General features: G+C 45.5%; 1 non-coding gene across 1 annotated transcript; it reads right to left on the bottom strand.

The window, feature by feature from the left end:
• Window positions 1–14344: 14344 nt before the first annotated feature.
• On the bottom strand, window positions 14345–14417 carry Trnas-cga. Its single transcript has one exon. It is a non-coding gene; the product is annotated as a tRNA-Ser (tRNA).
• Window positions 14418–19067: the final 4650 nt, after the last annotated feature.

Raw genomic sequence — 19067 nt, 5'->3', positions numbered from 1 at the left:
TTAAAACTAAAGTAACTGATGAAGACGCTACTTGGTAACGAAAAAGCGCTGCCTTTCTTCATGTACTTGCGGATAGAAATGGCTGTCGAATACTGCCAAACCAAAAGGCAAGAAATCTTGCTGCCTTCCGATATACGTCGCTGTCAGTTCTTCCATATGATTTGGTCGACATGACCTGTTTCCAGTTGTGTATGACAGACAATGTTTTAGAAAATCAATTGTTTCCCTTTGAAATAAACAGAAAGATTTTCATTCTAAGCTATGCAAGTAAAAAATTTGCGCAATATTAGTTCAAATTTAATATTCACTTCTATAATGTAGGAAAGTATTTCATAGTTGCAAAACCAATTAAACACAGACCCAATCAAAATCTAAGTGAGTAGTATTTTACTAATTCGTGTCGATAGAGGCATGCTTGTGTACAAATACTCAGTTTTATTAAAACAGACTTTCGTCGTAAGATTATGGTGGTTAGTTTTATTTCAGTTCTTTTAATAAAGTGCACAGTTTTCGTAAGGTTTCCTTTAGTGTTGTCGAAAGAATAGTAAACATGAGAGCGAAATTAATCATCAACGATATATGCGAATTCTCTGATGTTATCTATAACAGTCTGACGATGCACATGCAGTTTATTGATTACATGCATGTATAAAACTTGTTCCGAGTTAAAGCTGTCAAACAATGTTTGAAGAAGAATAAAATTCCACTACCACACGACAGCTAATGTAGAAAATACTTTTCTGAAGTATTTGGGCACGATGCGCTCTCCGCATACATAATACAAAAGCTTCGAGATTCATCTGCTGCCTGGCTGTCTATTAAACCTGAAAACAACAAAATGTCACAAAAGTTAGCCCTTTTTCCACATGCGACTATTGTGGGTTGAGAAGTGAAGGGAATTATGTTCAAACTTCCATTAGATTGGAAACTTCAGCAGACAGCAGAATTGCGTTTTAAAAAAATTTAGTACTAAACGTATTCGAACTCGCGACATCTTATCTATGGTGCACGACACTTACCATTACGCTACTAACTGACACACAGCTACAACATCTCCAGAGCTGAACAACAATTCCTCCAGAACTTCTGCATACCAAAGCGCTGCGAGATAATGCAAATGGCCGGGTCTAGACTTCTGAGAGAAACAGTTACAGCTTTTCTTTTGCGCTAAACGACTTTTTTTACAAACAGATAGCGCAATAGAATAGCTCAAGTGGAAAGGAACACTTCCTATTTAAATTTTTGCATCCTTCACTGTTGGCAGTTCCGTGTAGGTGGCAGTTACGTGATTTTATTTCGTTGATTGCAAAACAGAGTCGAATGTATGCACTGGGTAGCCGAGGCAGCTAGTTCATGGTGATTCGGTCAACCAAGTAAATGAATTTACTGAACATGCTGCAAATTGATACAGGGAGCCTGTGTGTCAGAATTACCATCCAATGTGGCGCAACGGCGTTGCGATAGAACAATGAGTCACAGAAAAGAGAGTTTGGTGGTCTGTTGGACTGATGGTAGGTTCTTATGCCTATGGTCTGGGTTCGATTCCCGCTTCTGTGAATGATGTTAGATAGGGAAAGAAAGATTCATTTCTCTTCTGACTACACCAAGTGAAGAAGATATAGTGGCAGTGTGGTCTGAAATTCACATTAAAGATGATATTCCTTCTCTGCCAAGTAGACGTTAGGTTGAACCACAATAAAGTCTGGAGTGGCGACATGTAGAAACTCTGTCACCAGTAACCTTTCTTATACTAGTTATTTACTTCTAGTGACGAAAAAAACGCTATGTAAGGTCACAGGACACTTATTCCATCTTTTATCTGAGCTTCTGTATGTCGATAAAATTGGTTCTGAACTGAGAATGCGACTCAGTCCGCCCTTAACGCGGAATTTGATCCCTTCGTGGCAATACAGCTCGGCTACAATTTGTTGTTTGTTCAAAACTCCAGATTCCTCAACATCTCCAAATATTACGTGAGAATGGGTTCGAATCCTGGCCCGGCACTAAAGATTTCATTATGTATTATCAAGCTCTAGCACGAGAACACCTATCTGCTGGTGGATAATAATTTTGATTTTTAATGTTTTTTCATTCGTTGTCAATACTAACGATGGCTGACGTTTTTGACTCCCAGTGGGACACAGAACTTTTTGCGAGATCACTGTAAGTTCAAGATGTTATTCCGAGCTGCTGGTGGAGAAAAATTCGGTAGCTGACTTCTCTTTGTGTGTAGTCAACAACGATATGTGTGGGGCTCTATTCCCAGTGAGCACTGAACTCTTCGTCATATTATTTCTAGTTCAAACATGCTCACATGTCACTGCTGGTGCAACAAACCCATATTTAACGTTCGTTTTCTCTAGAATATAACAGCGATGGGTGCCGGGTTGGAGTCCTGGGAAGGAAAAAATTAATGTTTATTCTCGTCATTTCAGTTAAAACAACTAGCTACTGGCAAGGGAATCCGATATGTCACAGTTGGTTGTGTTTCGATATCAAACCGATTAGGTTCTGGGTTCGAATCCCTGTCCACCATAAAGCTTTACCTCACGGCATTTCAAGTAAGTTACTTGTGAAGAAGCAATATTTAACATCTCTCGTAGTTCGTTAACAGGGACAAGAGATGCTGGGGAGGAATTCGCGTCCGTTGAAAATGTTTGTGTTATGTAATTTTAAAGTTGATATTTGCTAACTGATACTGTCTAAAATCGAGGTATATCACTCTCTGTATGCCTAATCAGGAATGACTGTTAGTTTGCGTCAGTCACGAAATCTTTGCTTAGTCTGCCTGACCTGGGTTTGAATCCATATGCAGAACGAGACGGTTCGTCGTGTCATTCGAAGTTCATATATATTCTCAACTAGCTGCTCGTGGATAACTTAAATTTTTAATATCATTTTGTGTTATATAATATGTAGGGGTGTGTTGCTTTGTAGAGGAAATCATGAATACGACGAACTTACGACGTGCATTACCTATCTGACGTAATAATGAGAGTGGTAACTTTCAGGCATGTCATTTACTGTAATAAATGTGAGCTCACAAGCCTTAACGACATTCTTATCTGTGATAACGTGTTCCGTGATATTTGCAGTATCGTGGTATTACTTTACATCACGAGTTATTGCGAGACAGAGCAATGTTTTCAAGTGGTGACATGCTGGAACCACTTTCAATAGTCAAACGACTGTACCAAGTAGCGATTACAGGACCTGCTAGACAGCCGCGTTATGCCGGTTGCATGCGAATCAGGCGAAATGCAGTTCAGGTCGTTCGGATACTTTTTGCATGACTGTACATGTTTTAACTGCTGGCATAAAGTTCCGCTCTGACCATTTATTTTTGAGTCAACACTTGTGAACCGTCAGGTTGATTACGATTTGTGCAAAGTAATGGTTGATTGAAACTGCGCCAATACAGACCACGAATTGCAGAGAAACATATTCGATCACACGCAAGATAGCACTTATGTTCGTCGTTACGTGACCAGCTTTCCACGTTTCCATGACCCTTGCACTCTCTACGTGCGATCTAGTGATGACGGCAGGTATACTACCGTTTCCTGAAGTGAGCACGGTTTTGTAAACTGCCATTACAAGGCGTACGCGCGAATGTATCTCTCACGTTCCTTTGTGTTGATTTGCCGAGGATCGCACGACGCTCGAATCCAACAGCTGGTGTTCACGTGTCGGAACTGGTTTGTTTCCAGTACTACACGAGTTGCATGGGTTGCGCACGCCGGTGTATTTAGAGTAACAGAGTTCATTTCTGCGAGCAACAACCGTGTTACTATGTACTTGTAGGAACTATATTTAATGACTGAGAATGAAGTTTCTCGATCCTGATTTTCGCATTCAGATAGAGGAACAGGGCGAGTGCACTAGTACAGCTATATTGCTTTTGAGCTGGACAGAAAATTTAATGTCATAGTTTTAACGTCAGAGTCCCACACGGGAAATTAACTACTGTTAGAAAACACACTTGAAATCATACATAGTGACCTGTCGAGGTTAGGTCAGCACTCGAATACACCGTAATTTACACTATTTAAATTCAGATGAACGTCACCGCTGTGTTAGCGTCTCCTTTGTTCTGCTCCACACTTCGGCCAGTAGATACCATACCACGTGATTTCGGTGCCCCAGTAGTAAGCCAGACCAGTACTGTACAATAGGAAGACATCAGTCTTGGGAAATAGGCACATAGTTCCTGACGATAAAGGTGGTGAATATCTTTGGAAGCCCGAGTTTTTGACGTAAACACAGAAAATTTGGACAAATTAGCCTGCGTCAATCTGATCTGTTACGTGACGGTCCTCAGCTGGACGCAGTGGTCGTCTGCTGCCACTGTAATCACGGAATTTGCTAACAGCTCGTCACAGCGGGAGGTACAACTGTTGTAGGTGGAACAAACAGTAGCTCATCTTTGTACTATGACTAAAAGTCCTTCAATTACGCGAGCAGCTCCGATTTCTTCTGCCGTGTCGTGTCGTGTATGTGAGTATATATGAGAAATATTTGTCACAACAGATTTCTTTACATTTGTTATTAAGGTATGGGGAAATACAAAACATGCTTGTATAGCCTAACAGACAAACGCTGTCTTTTTAAGGCAACGAATAGAATATCACAATATCGCAATTATCTTAGTACGTACCGGGCCATCAAAAAGTCAGTATAAATTTGAAAATTTAATAAACCACGGAATAATGTAGATAGAGAGGCAGAAATTGACAGACATGCTTGGAATGACATGGGATTTTATTAGAACCAAAAAAAAAGTATTGCCAGACGCGTGAAAGTTCTCTTGCGCGCGTCGTTTGGTGATGATCGTGTGCTCAGCCGCCACTTTTGTCATGCTTGGCCTCCCAGGTCCCCAGACTTCAGTCCGTGCGATTATTGGCTTTGGGGTTACCTGAAGTCGCAAGTGTATCGTGATCGACCGACATCTCTAGGGATGCTGAAAGACAACATCCGACGCCAATGCCTCACCATAACTCCGGACATGCTTTACAGTGCTGTTCACAACAGTATTGCTCGACTACAGTTATTGTTGAGGAATGATGGTGGACATATTGAGCATTTCCTGTAAAGATCATCATCTTTGCTTTGTCTTACTTTGTTATGCTAATTATTGATATCCTGATCAGATGAAGCGCCATCTGTCGGACATTTTTTGAACTTTTGTGTTTTTGTTTTTTTTGTTCTAATAAAACCCCATGTCATTCCAAGCATGTGTGTAAATTCGTACCTCTCTATTACATTATTCCGTAATTTATTCAGTTTTCAAATTTATACTGACTTTTTGATCATCCGGTAATATCGTGGGGTGTATAATTTTTCGGCACAGGGAGAAACGTATCAGTAATGGTTTCCTTTCGGAGAAGGCGTGACTTACTGTCGAGCCGAGCAGCTGATGTACGTCAGGACGTCTGGGAGAACGCGCTCCACTAAGCGACACGCTGGCCGCCCGCCCCCTCCAGTCTGTAGCAGCCGTACTTTCACTCGCTGGTCCGCTGCTGCCCGCAGTGTCTGAGACGCCCCTGGTCTGGTGTGTTGCAGCTGTGGACGCCGCTGAACGTGATCCTGTTCAACCTGGTGTGCTCGGACTTCAGCGTGGCGTTGCTAGGCAACCCGCTGACGCTGGCCGCGGCCGTGGCGCACCGCTGGATCTTCGGCAGGACGATGTGCGTCATCTACGGCTTCTTCATGTCCCTCCTGGGTACGTAACGGCTGGCCGCGCGCCTCGCGGGTAATTTCCAAGAATGATTGCCTATCGAAGCGGCGGGATCCAAACGATACACATCGAACGTGAGATCGTAAATCGATCACGCGACACTGGTGGCGGGCGTCATGAGTATGTTTACGGTGGTCGCTACAGTAACGACACAAGAAGAGCGTTACAAAAATACTTTCAATTGCAAAGAAGACGACTTACCTTACTCGTCGTCGGTGTTGGAATCTTGTGAACGTCCATTAGGTGGTCTGGATGGATAATTTGGAAGAGTCGAACCATGTATTCATCTTGATACTCGTTCGTTTTCCGCACTGTCCACAATGAAATTGTAAACGGTGTTTCAGCGTCGAAACTGTTCTCACAAAGTTTTACACACTTCGCTCCGCCACAGCCTACACAGTCCCTTCTCTCCTCGTCCAGTAGTAATCCATATTTGCGACAGAAAGTCGAACAATTTTCTATGCTTGATAAACATGCAATTACATTTTTCCATGTGGGAGAATCCGCCGAAGAAACGTCAAGAGCATCAGACATCCCACTCACTAACCTCATAAATCGTCTGGGATTCCCTAGCAACTCACAAATAAATAGCGGAGGTATGCAATTTAGAGCAACTAAGGGAACGTCGGGAAACAGATAAAAATGACGATCACAAATAACTGATCACAACGCCCGCTTGCGATTTACGATTGCACGTTCGATATGTATCGTTTGGACACCGCAACTTTGACAGGCAATCATTCTTGGAAATTACCGCCTCGCGTTCCGCATTCTCCGTGTCGCTGCCTCCTGCTCGTCTGTGGCTTCTTCGCGCCTCCCCTGGGTATGTACCACATGACAACATGCAGCATCTACAGCTGCCCCTGTCATTCCTGGGTGTATACAATATGAATCTGTACATCGTCTGTGGCTTGCTCATCCCCTGCTACGTAGCACCTAAGCACGTGTATAATCTACAGCTTCTTTGTGCCCGTCTTGTATACGAACCGTCTGACTCTGTGCATCGTCAATATATTCGTGTCTCTAGTAGGACGTCTACCACAGATGTTGGGTGTAGTTCCCGTGCATACTACGCGTGATGCTGAGTCTGAATTCTCTTAAGAAATAGTTCATTTGTGGTCAGTGCGAAGCTGTAAAGTACTACACTGAAGATGTTTTCCGAAACCTTCTTCTTCCTCTAGCGTGGGTAGAATGGAGAGGCATTCGCGGGTGGCTGACCTCAATCCACATCTGGATGCAGGTCTTCCCTGGACCTTCTGCGTGCGACAGATTTCGCCAAAGCACATCCAAATTGCTACACCATGTCTTCTAGTGTCCTCATCTACATCTACATCTACATCCATACTCCGCAAGCCACCTGACGGTGTGTGGCGGAGGGTACCTTCAGTACCTCTATCGGTTCTCCCTTCTATTCCAGTCTCGTATTGTTCGTGGAAAGAAGGATTGTCGGTAAGCCTCTGTGTGGGCTCTAATCTCTCTGATTTTATCCTCATGGTCTCTTCGCGAGATATACGTAGGAGGGAGCAACATACTGCTTGACTCTTCGGTGAATGTATGTTCTCGAAACTTTAACAAAAGCCCGTACCGAGCTACTGAGCGTCTCTCCTGCAGAGTCTTCCACTGGAGTTTATCTATCATCTCCGTAACGCTTTCGCGATTACTAAATGAACCTGTAACGAAGCGCGCTGTTCTCCGTTGGTCTTCTCTATCTCTTCTATCAACCCTATCTGGTAGGGATCCCACATTGCTGAGCAGTATTAAAGCAGTGGGCGAACAAACGTACTGTAACCTACTTCCTTTGTTTTCGGATTGCATTCCCTTAGGATTCTTCCAATGAATCTCAGTCTGGTATCTGCTTTACCAACGATCAACTTCATATGATCATTCCATTTTAAATCACTCCTAATGCGTACTCCCAGATAATATATGGAATTAACTGCTTCCAGTTGCTGACCTGCTATTTTGTAGCTAAATGATAAGGGATCTATCTTTCTGTCTATTCGCAGGACATTACACTTGCCTACATTGAGATTCAATTGCCCTTCCCTGCACCATGCGTCAATTCGCTGTAGATCCTCCAGCATTTCAGTACAATTTTGCATTGTCACAACCTCTCGATATACCACAGCATCTTCCGCAAAAAGACTCAGTGAACTTCCGATGTCATCCACAAGGTCATTTATGTATATTGTGAATAGCAACAGTCCTACGACACTCCCCTGCGGCACACCTGAAATCACTCTTACTTCGGAAGACTACTCTCCATTGAGAATGACATGCTGCGTTGTGTTATCTGGGAACTCTTCAATCCAATCATACAATTGGTCTGATAGTCCATATGCTCTTACTTTGTTCATTAAACGACTGTGGGGAACTGTATCGAACGCCTTGCGGAAGTCAAGAAACACGGCATCTACCTGTGAACCCGTGTCTATGGCCCTCTGAGTCTTGTGGACGAATAGCGCGAGCTGGGTTTCACACGACCGTCTTTTTCGAAACCCATGCTGATTCCTGCAGCGTAGATTTCTAGTCTCCAGAAAAGTCATTATACTCGAACATAATACGTGTTCCAAAATTCTACATCTGCTCGACGTTAGAGATATGGGTTTATAGTTCTGCACATCTGTTCGACGCCCCTTCTTGAAAACGGGGATGACCTGTGCCCTTTTCCAATCCTTTGGAACGATACGCTCTTCTACAGACCTACGGGACACCGCTGCAAGAAGGGGGCGAGTTCCTTCGCGTACTCCGTGTAAAATCGAACTGGTATCCCATCAGGTCCAGCAGCCTTTCCTCTTTTGAGCGATTTACTTGTTTCTCTATCCCTCTGTCGTCTATTTCGATATCTACCATTTTGTCATCTGTGCGACAATCTAGAGAAGGAACTACAGTGCAGTCTTCCTCTGTGAAACAGCTTTGGAAAGAGACATTTAGTATTTCGGTCTTTAGTCTGTCATCCTCTGTTTCAGTACCATTTTGGTCACAGAGTGTCTGGACATTTTGTTTTGATCCACCTACAGCTTTGACATAAGACCAAAATTTCTTAGGATTTTCTGCCAAGTCAGTAGATAGACATATTTCGGTCTCGATTTCGAGGACGATTACTCTAGTAATCTCAAGAGCGGTGCGGAGAAGAAGCTCAACCAATGGTACTGTGAGGCGCCGCGAGACAGAGGCGCTGAGTGTCTGCGCTCAAATTCCCAGAGCGCGCGTCCCGTGAACGGCCGGAGAGCTCAGCCCACTGCTCAGCCCACTGCTCAGCCCACTGCTGCCGCCGACAGAACCTCGCGAAGCACTCAGAAGGAGAAGGTGTTAAACCGTAGTGGTATCAGAAGCATCCTCGCCACGCTGCTTGTGGAGTATGCATGTAGATGTAGGACAGTGGTTTTAGGCCCGTCGGCAAAAAGCAGAGTGCGTGGGTATTCAGTGAGACGTCCACTCACGGCAGTCTGGGCCGGTCTCATGTGGTGTGTGGCCCTCTACCACTAGTGGATGTTAGGGGTGGGGGGTGTCTCCACGGCGGCAGCTCTTCCATCTCCACCTGATTTTCCGGTTGATTTCTCCCAGCCGGGGTGGTGCTCAAGATAGCGGTGATGTTTGAAACGTAGCAGGTTTATGCTTCGTATTGTGTTTAAGCACCACTGTTATTCTTTACCTACAAAAACTGCCACGAAACGTACAGAATTTATTTCCTTTGCTGTCAGGGTCTCGTATCTTCGATACTTAGGTGCCTCGCTACTCAAACGCCAGCGAGGTCAGCGTACCAACAGAATTTGTACGAACAGTTTGCAGCGTTAGGTTCGAAGAGCTGCTTTGCCAGCCCACCAATTACTGTAATAGTAGTATCCATGGGTAGCCCCGATACCTCACCCTTGGGAACATGAGTTGTAATAATCCGGTTTAGGTTTGACGAGCTGCTTTACCAGCCCACCAATTCCTGTAATAGTAGTATCCATGGTTAGCCCCGATACCTTACCCTTGGTAACATGGCTTGTAATAATCCGGTTTAGGTTTGACGAGCTGCTTTACCAGCCCACCAATTACTGTAAATACTTGTATCCACAGGTAGCCCCAATGCCTTACCCTTGGCAACACGGATTGTAATAATCCCGTTCAGATTATAATAAAAAAGTGATGGGGAATGACTTGGTTAGCGACTAAAATAATGTTGCCAAAATTACGTTATGATGGTTTTCACTAACGAGGCGTCGGCCGAAGTGGCCGTGCGGTTCTAGGCGCTGCAGTCTCGAACCGCGAGACCGCTACGGTCGGAGGTTCGAATCCTGCCTCGGGCATGGATGTGTGTGACGTTCTTAGGTTAGTTGGGTTTAACTGGTTCTAAGTTCTAGGGGTCTAATGACCTCAGAAGTTGAGTCCCATAGTGCTCAGAGCCATTTTTGAACTAACGAGGCGTCTAGCCCTCTCACCGTCAGTAATACTCGCACGCTAACTGATTAAAAGCAACGGAACACCTGTTAGTTGCGGGGCTTGTCCGCTCTTCACCTTTATCGCGTTTTCAGGTCTGCTGGGCACACTTTCAGCGAGGTGTGGGACTGCCTGTGGAGCAACGGCAGCACAGTCTTCTTCAGTAGCCGAGAAGAAACAAGTTAGTGATGTTGCACGCTCGATTCTGAAGCGAAGTCGAAGTCTTCCCAAAGTGTAGCATTCTGTCCAGGTCTGGACTGGGCACGCCAGTCCACTTCAGGATCGTTGCTGTCCGCAGAACACTGGCTCACAGGCAGGGCACAGGGCGCTTTGTCGTGTCGAGACAAACAGTCATCATCGCCGAACTCTCCCTCTACACCACGCAGTACACAGGGCTGCGAAACGTGTTCACGTTCTGCCCCGTTTAGCGGTTTCTCGAGCGCACTACGGGAATCGCACCCCAACCGCGAGAAAGACCTCCCTCCACACAGTAACACCACCTCCTCATTACTTCACGTCCTCCACGCATTCGCCAAAACCAAACGCTCCCACCACCTGTTTCGCCACTCAGAGCCACTCGCTTTCAGTAATCCACTGTCCACTGGCGTAGCTCTTTACGCCCCCCAAGAGCGTCCCCCAGCACCGGCTGCAGACACACGACTGCTCCACCGTCGTACTTCGTTCTTTTTAATTCCCGACACAAGCCATTGTACTGTCTGGACTGCTGGTAGCAGTTTGCAACTCGTGACTGAGTCTTTCCGCAGATTTCATGCGACTTTTTTTCTGCAATGCACGAAGGTACCTCTCGGGCAGTATGTGAAGTGTTCCTTCCCGGGACGGTTTCACTGTCTCAGCACCAGCAGTCAACTGGGGTGGCTTCAGAAGCGTTCAGATTTCCCTGATGGATCTGCTGCTCATGTGACATCCTGCGACTAGTCCACATTCGAAATGACTGAGCTCACCTTACCGATGCTTTCTGCTGTTTGCCTCGTTTTGTATTGGCGGTTTCGTCTCTCGTTACATATAGTGGTCAATTCCTCATTGGTACATATCTCCGAATAGTTCTCAGAAACTAGAGTATAAAAGGGTTTGGTAAGTAAAGACTCCAGACTGCAACGGCGCACGGACGGCGTTTGCCTCGGGTATCCACCTTCCCAGGCGCGCGTCACTGAAATGGCCGTCACTGGTGCTTATGGAAGTTCGTGTTAGCAGTGTTGACACAGCTAACGGCCTTGCCGCAATGGTGACACCGGTTCCCGTCAGGTCGCCGAAGTTAAGCGCTGTCGGGCTGGGCTAGCACTTGGATCCGGTCTACCGAGCTCTGTTGGCTGTGCACTCAGCCCTTTGAGGCAAACTCTGAGGAGCTACTTGACTGAGAAGTAGCGGCTGCGGTCTCGTAAACTGACATACCGCCGGTGTTCTGACCACGTGCCCCTCCATATCCGCATCCAGTGACGCCTGTGGTCTGAGGATGACACGGCGGCCGGTCGGTGCCGTTGAGCCTTACAAGGTCTGTTCGGACGGAGCTCGGATTTAGTGTTAGTGCTGACAGTGGGACAAGGATCTAACGCTACCTACAATGCAGCTAAATTTGTTACTCATTACGAAATTAAAATTATGATTTAGAACCTAAAACCGAACAATATAATTATTGCAGTGCATTATATTAGACTGTTCCTACAAACGGCAGATGGAGCTGAGCTTTTCATTATACTCTTCTGCTCACCTGCATCATCTACACTGGACACCTTACAGGGAATGGAACTCCAGCACGCAGACAGAAGGTCTTCAACAGGTGTGAAAGCCAAGCAGCATCGAACAGACACTGACGGAAAAAAGTCGCAGCACCAAGGAAGAGTTGAGTGCCATACGCGGAAATTGGTAGGCATGCTTCTTCGTCTGAAAAATGACTCCTCTTCAAATTTCGCGCCAGTGGCATACGAGTGTCGCTAGCAGCTCCACTATGACGATGCAAATCATATCTGATTCAAATACGCGCTGCAGCGGGCGTGATCTTTAGTTACCTTTGAGACTGGACGTAGTGAGTTAATGTTACTCGAGAATACGTTTGTGGTGAAAAAGACGCCATTACCCACACGTCACTGACTTCGTGTTAGGTCGTGTAATTGCGCTACGAGAAGCTGTACGTCCCTTGTGTGACACTGCATGAAGACCTGAAAGGAATGTAGCCACTGTAGGTGATTGCTGGCAGCGGTGCTCACAAGAATGTACGGTCGGAAGAAGACAGGGATCTGGGCGGCCACTACAGAGAGGAAAGACTATCGCGTTCGGCGTACTGCTCTGGCTGCAGCAGGCGCCACCACAGAGGCACAACGGACTGTTACAGATTGGTTACTTCGAGGACAGCTTCGAGACAGACGCCCTGTAGCGTGCTTACCACCGACCTCAAACTGCCACCATTTGTGGCTCCAGCGATGTCAAGCGAGAGCTCATTCGATGGCAGGGTGGAGGTCTGTTCTACATCTACATCTACATTTATACTCCGCAAGCCACCCAACGGTGTGTGGCGGAGGGCACTTTCCGTGCCACTGTCATTACCTCCCTTTTCTGTTCCAGTCGCGTATGGTTCGCGGGAGAACGACTGTCTGAAAGCCTCCGTGCGCTCTCGAATCTCTCTAATTTTACATTCGTGATCTCCTCGGGGGGTATAAGTAGGGGGAAGCAATATATTCGATACCTCATCCAGAAACGCACCCTCTCGAAACTTGGCGAGCAATGTACACCGCGATGCAGAGCGCCTCTCTTGCAGAGTCCGCCACTTGAGTTTGCGAAACATCTCCGTAACGCTATCACGGTTATCAAAATAACCCTGTGACGAAACGCGCCGCTCTTCTTTGGATCTTCTCTATCTCCTCCGTCAACCCGACCTGGTACGGATCGCATACTGATGAGCAATACTCAAGTATACGTCGAACGAGTGTTTTGTAAGCCACCTCCTTTGTTGATGGACTACATTTTCTAAGGACTCTCCCAATGAATCTCAACCTGGTACCCGCCCTACCAACAATTAATTTTATATGATCATTCCACTTCAAATCGTTCCGCACGCATACTCCCAGATATTTTACAGAGGTAACTGCTACCAGTGTTTGTACCGCTATCATATAATCATACAATAAAGGATCCTTGTTTCTATGTATTCGCAATACATTACTTGTCTATGTTAAGGGTCAGTTGCCACTCCCTGCACCAAGTGCCTATCTGCTGCAGATCTTCCTGCATTTTGCTACAATTTTCTAATGCTTTAACTACCCTGTATGCTACAGCATCATCCGCGAAAAGCCGCATGGAACTTCCGACACTATCTACTAGGTCATTTACATAAATTGTGAAAAGCAATGGTCACATAACACTCCCCTGTGGCACGCCAGAGGTTATTTTAACGTCTGTAGACGTCTCTCCATTGATAACAACATGCTGTGTTCTGTTTGCTAAAAACTCTTCAATCCAGCCACACAGCTGGTCTTATATTCCGTAGGCTCTTACTTTGTTTATCAGGCGACAGTGCGGAACTGTATCGAACGCCTCCCTGAAGTCAAGGAAACTAGCATCTACCTGGGAGCCTGTATCTAATATTTTCTGGGTCTCACGAACAAAATAAAGCGAGTTGGGTCTCACACGATCGCTGTTTCCGGAATCCATGTTGATTCCTACAGAGTAGATCCTGGGTTTCCAAAAACGACATGATACGCGAGCAAAAAACATGTTCTAGAATTCTACAACAGATCGACGTCAGAGATATAGGTCTATAGTTTTGCGCATCTACTCGACGACCCTTCTTGAAGAGTGGGACTACCTGTGCTCTTTTTCCAATCATTTAGAACCTTCCGTTCCTCTAGAGACTTGCGGTACACGGCTGTTAGAAGGGGGGCAAGTTCTTTCGCGTACTCAGTGTAGAATCGAATTGGTTGAGTGATTCCAGTTGCTTTTCTATTCCTGTTGAAAGCTGGTTCTGCCTTGGTGCCATTGATGGACTTGTCTCGGTTAGGAGCCCAGTTGAGAGGCTGCAACCAACCTAACTGCATGCCAGATGCACTGGACCTGCATCTATGGTGCGATTCCGTGTGGCAACAGCAGTATTCTTGTGGGTGTCCCACGCATCTTGAATGCATATTTACACGTCACTCTGGTGATCTGGCCTGTTATGTTGCCAAAACTGTGTGCTCGACCGAGACTCGAACTCGGGACCTTTGCCTTTCGCGGGCAAGTGCTCTACCAACTGAGCTACCCAAGCACGACTCACTCCCGGTACTCACAGCTTTACTTCTGCCAGTACCTCGTCTCCTACCTTCCAAACTTTACAGAAGCTCTCCTGCGAACCTTGCAGAACTAGCACTCCTGAAAGAAAGGATATTGCGGAGACATGGCTTAGCCACAGCCTGGGGGATGTTTCGAGAATGAGATTTTCACTCTGCAGCGGAGTGTGCTCTGATATGAAACTTCTGCTGCAGAGTGAAAATCTCATTCTGGAAACATCCCCCAGGCTGTGGCTAAGCCATGTCTCCGCAGTATCCTTTCTTTCAGGAGCGCTAGTTCTGCAAGGTTCGCAGGAGAGCTTCTGTAAAGTTTGGAAGGTAGGAGACGAGGTACTGGCAGAAGTAAAGCTGTGAGTACCGGGCGTGAGTCGTGCTTCGGTAGCTCAGATGCTAGAGCACTTGCCCGCGAAAGGCAAAGGTCCTGAGTTCGAGTCTCGGTCGGGCACACAGTTTTAATCTGCCAGGAAGTTTCATATCAGCGCACACTCCACTGCAGAGTGAAAATCTCATTCTGGAAGCATTCCACGGGTGTTTCCCACCGGGATAACGCCCGCCCACATACCACAGGGTGTCAACATGTTGCCTCGGCCTGCACGATCACCAGACCTGACTCCAGTGAGCACATCTGGAACTTCATCGGACGACTCCATATTGACCGACCAGCCGTGAGACTCCAACCCCACAAACTGACATCAAACGCCTGTATAGTGCAAGCGCGTTTGCATGTTTGCATTCAACATTCTGGCTGTTACACCGGTTATTAATGTATCAGCAGTTCACATTCGCCATGGTTTACCACGCACTTACATTAACCTCCAATCTTGGAATGTTAATCACTTAAATATGTTATTTAGACGAATGTATTCCCGAAATTTCATTACTCTACATCAGTTATTTTCTGGTGTTGCGTTTTTTTTTTCTGTGAGTTTATTACACAACTGTGAAGGCAAAGGAAACAGTCACTTACCCACTTCGATATACCTGCGTTCCGAGTAACGAATAGGAACTATCGCAGTCCTAAATTGCGTCGCAGACGAAAGTATACTTATCACTGACAAAAGGCACTACCTGACCGACATCTAAACTGGAGTCTATACTGTGTCGACGGATCATAATCCCACTACTAATGAGAGCCAGTTCGGAACACAGGGCAGTGGCTCATTAGCAGCGAGGCAAGGCCAGTAAGCTACGAAACAGCGGTTCAGCCGATACATCTGCGCTTTACACGGGCGAGTCATCGATCCTCTGCGGTCTGCCTGCCAAACGCGTTAGCAGCCGAGCGGCCCCTTCTTCGCTACGTATAACTTTGTGCAGTTGTCGCATCAGTCACGAATACCGTGAACACTAGGCAATCTGAAGCGTTAACTAGTCCAGAGTAGTACTTCGTGACATCACGGTCATAGTGTGTTCGGCAGTGACGACTTCATTGTCTCCTCTATCAATGACTGGAATACTCTTCACTGCATACGCTGTATCAAATACATTACCGCAGATTCATCTGCTCCAACACTTGAACAGACACAGGGCCTTAAATTGTCTCCCTCTGCAACAGAAGTAGGTAGCTAGGTCTTAGAGAACTTCAGATAGTTCAATATATATCAAGCAATTTATTCCAACACTTCGTTCTTCTACACTCGAACATCATAAAGTAAGGGAGTAAGGGGAGTACCTTACAATTGGTTCGCCTCTTACTTTAAGAACAGAAAGCAGAAGGTGATTCTCCGCAATATTGAGAGTGGTAGCGATGTTCAGTCCCAATGGGGCACCGTTAAGTGGGGCGTTCCCCAACGGTCGGTGCTGGGGCCACTGCTGTTTCTTATTTATATAAATGATATGCCTTCTACTATTACAGGTCATTCAAAAATATTTCTGTTTGCTGATGACACCAGCTTGGTAGTGAAGGATCTTGTGTGTAATATTGAAACATTATCAAATAATGTAGTTCATGAAATAAGTTCGTGGTTTGTGGAAAAAAATTTCATGCTAAATCACAGTAAGACTCAGTTTTTACAGTTTCTAACTCACAATTCAACAAGAACTGATATTTTGATCAGACAGAATGGGCATATTATAAGCGTGACGGAACAGTTCAAGTTCCTAGGCGTTCGGATAGATAGTAAGCTGTTGTGGAAAGCCCATGTTCAGGATCTCTTTCAGAAACTAAATGCTGCTTTATTTACCATTCGAACAGTATCTGAAATAAGTGACAGTTCAACACGAAAAGTAGTCTACTTCGCTTATTTTCATACGCTTATGTCATATGGTATTATTTTTTGGGGTAATTCTTCTGATTCAAAAAGGGTATTTTTGGCTCAAAAACGGGCTGTTCGAGCTATATGTGGTGTAAGTTCGAGAACCTCTTGTCGACCCCTATTCAATAGTCTGGGAATTCTGACATTGCCCTCACAGTATATATTTTCTTTAATGTCGTTTGTTGTTAGCAATATTAGACTATTCCCAAGAGTTAGCAGCTTCCACTCAGTTAATACTAGGCAGAAATCAAATCTGCATGTGGAATGCACTTCCTTGACTCTTATGCAGAAAGGAGTGCACTATTCTGCTGCATCCATTTTCAATAAGCTACCACAAGAACTAAAAAATCTTAGCAGTAGCCCAAACGCTTTTAAGTCTAAACTGAAGAGTTTCCTCATGGTTCACTCCTTCTATTCTGTCGAGGAGCTCATGGAAGAGCTGAAAATTTAAGCAAATTCCAGTGTTACATTGTTGATTTTCTTTATTTAAACTTACGAATTGTCGCCTGAATACGTTTCTTGTATTTTATTTTATCTGTTTCTACTATCGTGTTATAATTTCATGTATTGACTCGTTCCATGACTATGGAGACTTCTCCTTAATTTGGTCCCACGGAACAATAAATAAATTCCATCAGATACATTCATTCCAACCGTGGAAGATGTAAAGTGGCTCCAGTCAGTTCATCCCACTCTACAAGTGCCAACAATTCCGGAGTAGAAGGGGTTTATACAGTTTACGAGTAACGCAGTTAACGGTGAAAGAACTGCAGTATCTTCCTGCTCATTGATGAGTTCACCACGAAGTGACTACAGGGCAATTACGCGACTTTACAATACGCTGTTAATGATTGCAAGTAGGCGTCACGTTTACCAGTCCAGTTGCTTTCCAGCCAACAATTCAAGGTCACTTACAAGATCACACTTGTACATTATAAACTTCTCAGCCGTTGTATATAGTAACGCACTTTCTATAAAAGCTCACACCACAACTACGAAAAAATACTCCATTTAATAAAATGTAAATAATACCCCTATACAGAGTGTTACAAAAAGGTACGCCAAACTTTCAGCAAACATTCCTCACACACAAATAAAGAAAAGATGTTATGTGGACATGTGTCCGGAAACGCTTAATTTCCATGTTAGAGCTCATTTTAGTTTCGTCAGTATGTTACTGTACTTCCTCGATTCACCGTCAGTTGGCCCAATTGAAGGAAGGTAATGTTGACTTCGGTGCTTGTGTTGACATGCGACTCATTGCTCTACAGTACTAGCATCAAGCACATCACTACGTAGCATCAACAGGTTAGTGTTCATCACGAACGTGGTTTTGCAGTCAGTGCAATGTTTACAAATGCGGAGTTGGCAGATCCCCATTTGATGTATGGATTAGCACGGGGCAATAACCGTGGCGCGGTACGTTTGTCCCGACAGGAAGACGTTCGAAGCAATTGATCGGCGTCTTAGGGAGCACTGAACATTCCAGCCTATGACTCGCGACTGGGGATGACCTAGAACGACGAGGACACCTGCAATGGACGAGGCAATTCTTCGTGCAGTTGACGATAACCCTAATGTCAGCGTCAGAGAAGTTGCTGCTGTACAAGGTAACGTTGACCACGTCACTGTATGGAGAGTGCTACGGGAGAACCAGTTGTTTCCGTACCATGTACAGCGTGTGCAGGCACTATCAGCAGCTGATTGGCCTCCACGGGTACACTTCTGCGAATGGTTCATCGAACAATGTGTCAGTCCTCATTTCAGTGCAAATGTTCTCTTTACGGATGAGGCTTCATTCCAACGTGATCAAATTGTAAATTTTCACAATCAACATGTGTGGGCTGACGAGAATCCGCACGCAATTATGCAATCACGTCATCAACACAGATTTTCTGTGAACGTTTGGGCAGGCATTGTTGGTGATGTCTTGATTGAGCCCCACGTTCTTCCACCTACGCTCAATGGAGCACGTTATCATGATTTCATACGGGATACTCTACCTGTGCTGCTGGAACATGTGGCTTTACAAGTACGGCACTACATGTGGTTCGTGCACGATGGAGCTCCTGCACATTTCGGTCGAAGTGCTCGTACGCTTCTCAACAACAGATTCGGTGACCGATGGATTGGCAGAGGCGGACCAATTCCGTGGCCTCCACGCTCTCCTGACCTCAACCCTCTTGACTTTCATTTATGGGGGCATTTGAAAGCTCTTGTCTACGCAACCCCGGTACCAAATGTAGAGACTCTTCGTGCTCGTATTGTGGACGGCTGTGTTACAATACGCCATTCTCCAGGGCTGCATTAGCGCATCATGGATTCCAAGCGACGGAGGGTGGATGCACGTATCCTCGCTAACAGAGGACATTTTGA

The sequence above is a fragment of the Schistocerca piceifrons genome, chromosome 9, assembly GCF_021461385.2.
Source record: "Schistocerca piceifrons isolate TAMUIC-IGC-003096 chromosome 9, iqSchPice1.1, whole genome shotgun sequence".
Lineage (NCBI taxonomy): Eukaryota > Metazoa > Arthropoda > Insecta > Orthoptera > Acrididae > Schistocerca > Schistocerca piceifrons.
The sequence above is the reverse complement of the archived record's forward strand: the minus strand, read 5'-3'. Positions and strand labels throughout refer to the sequence as shown.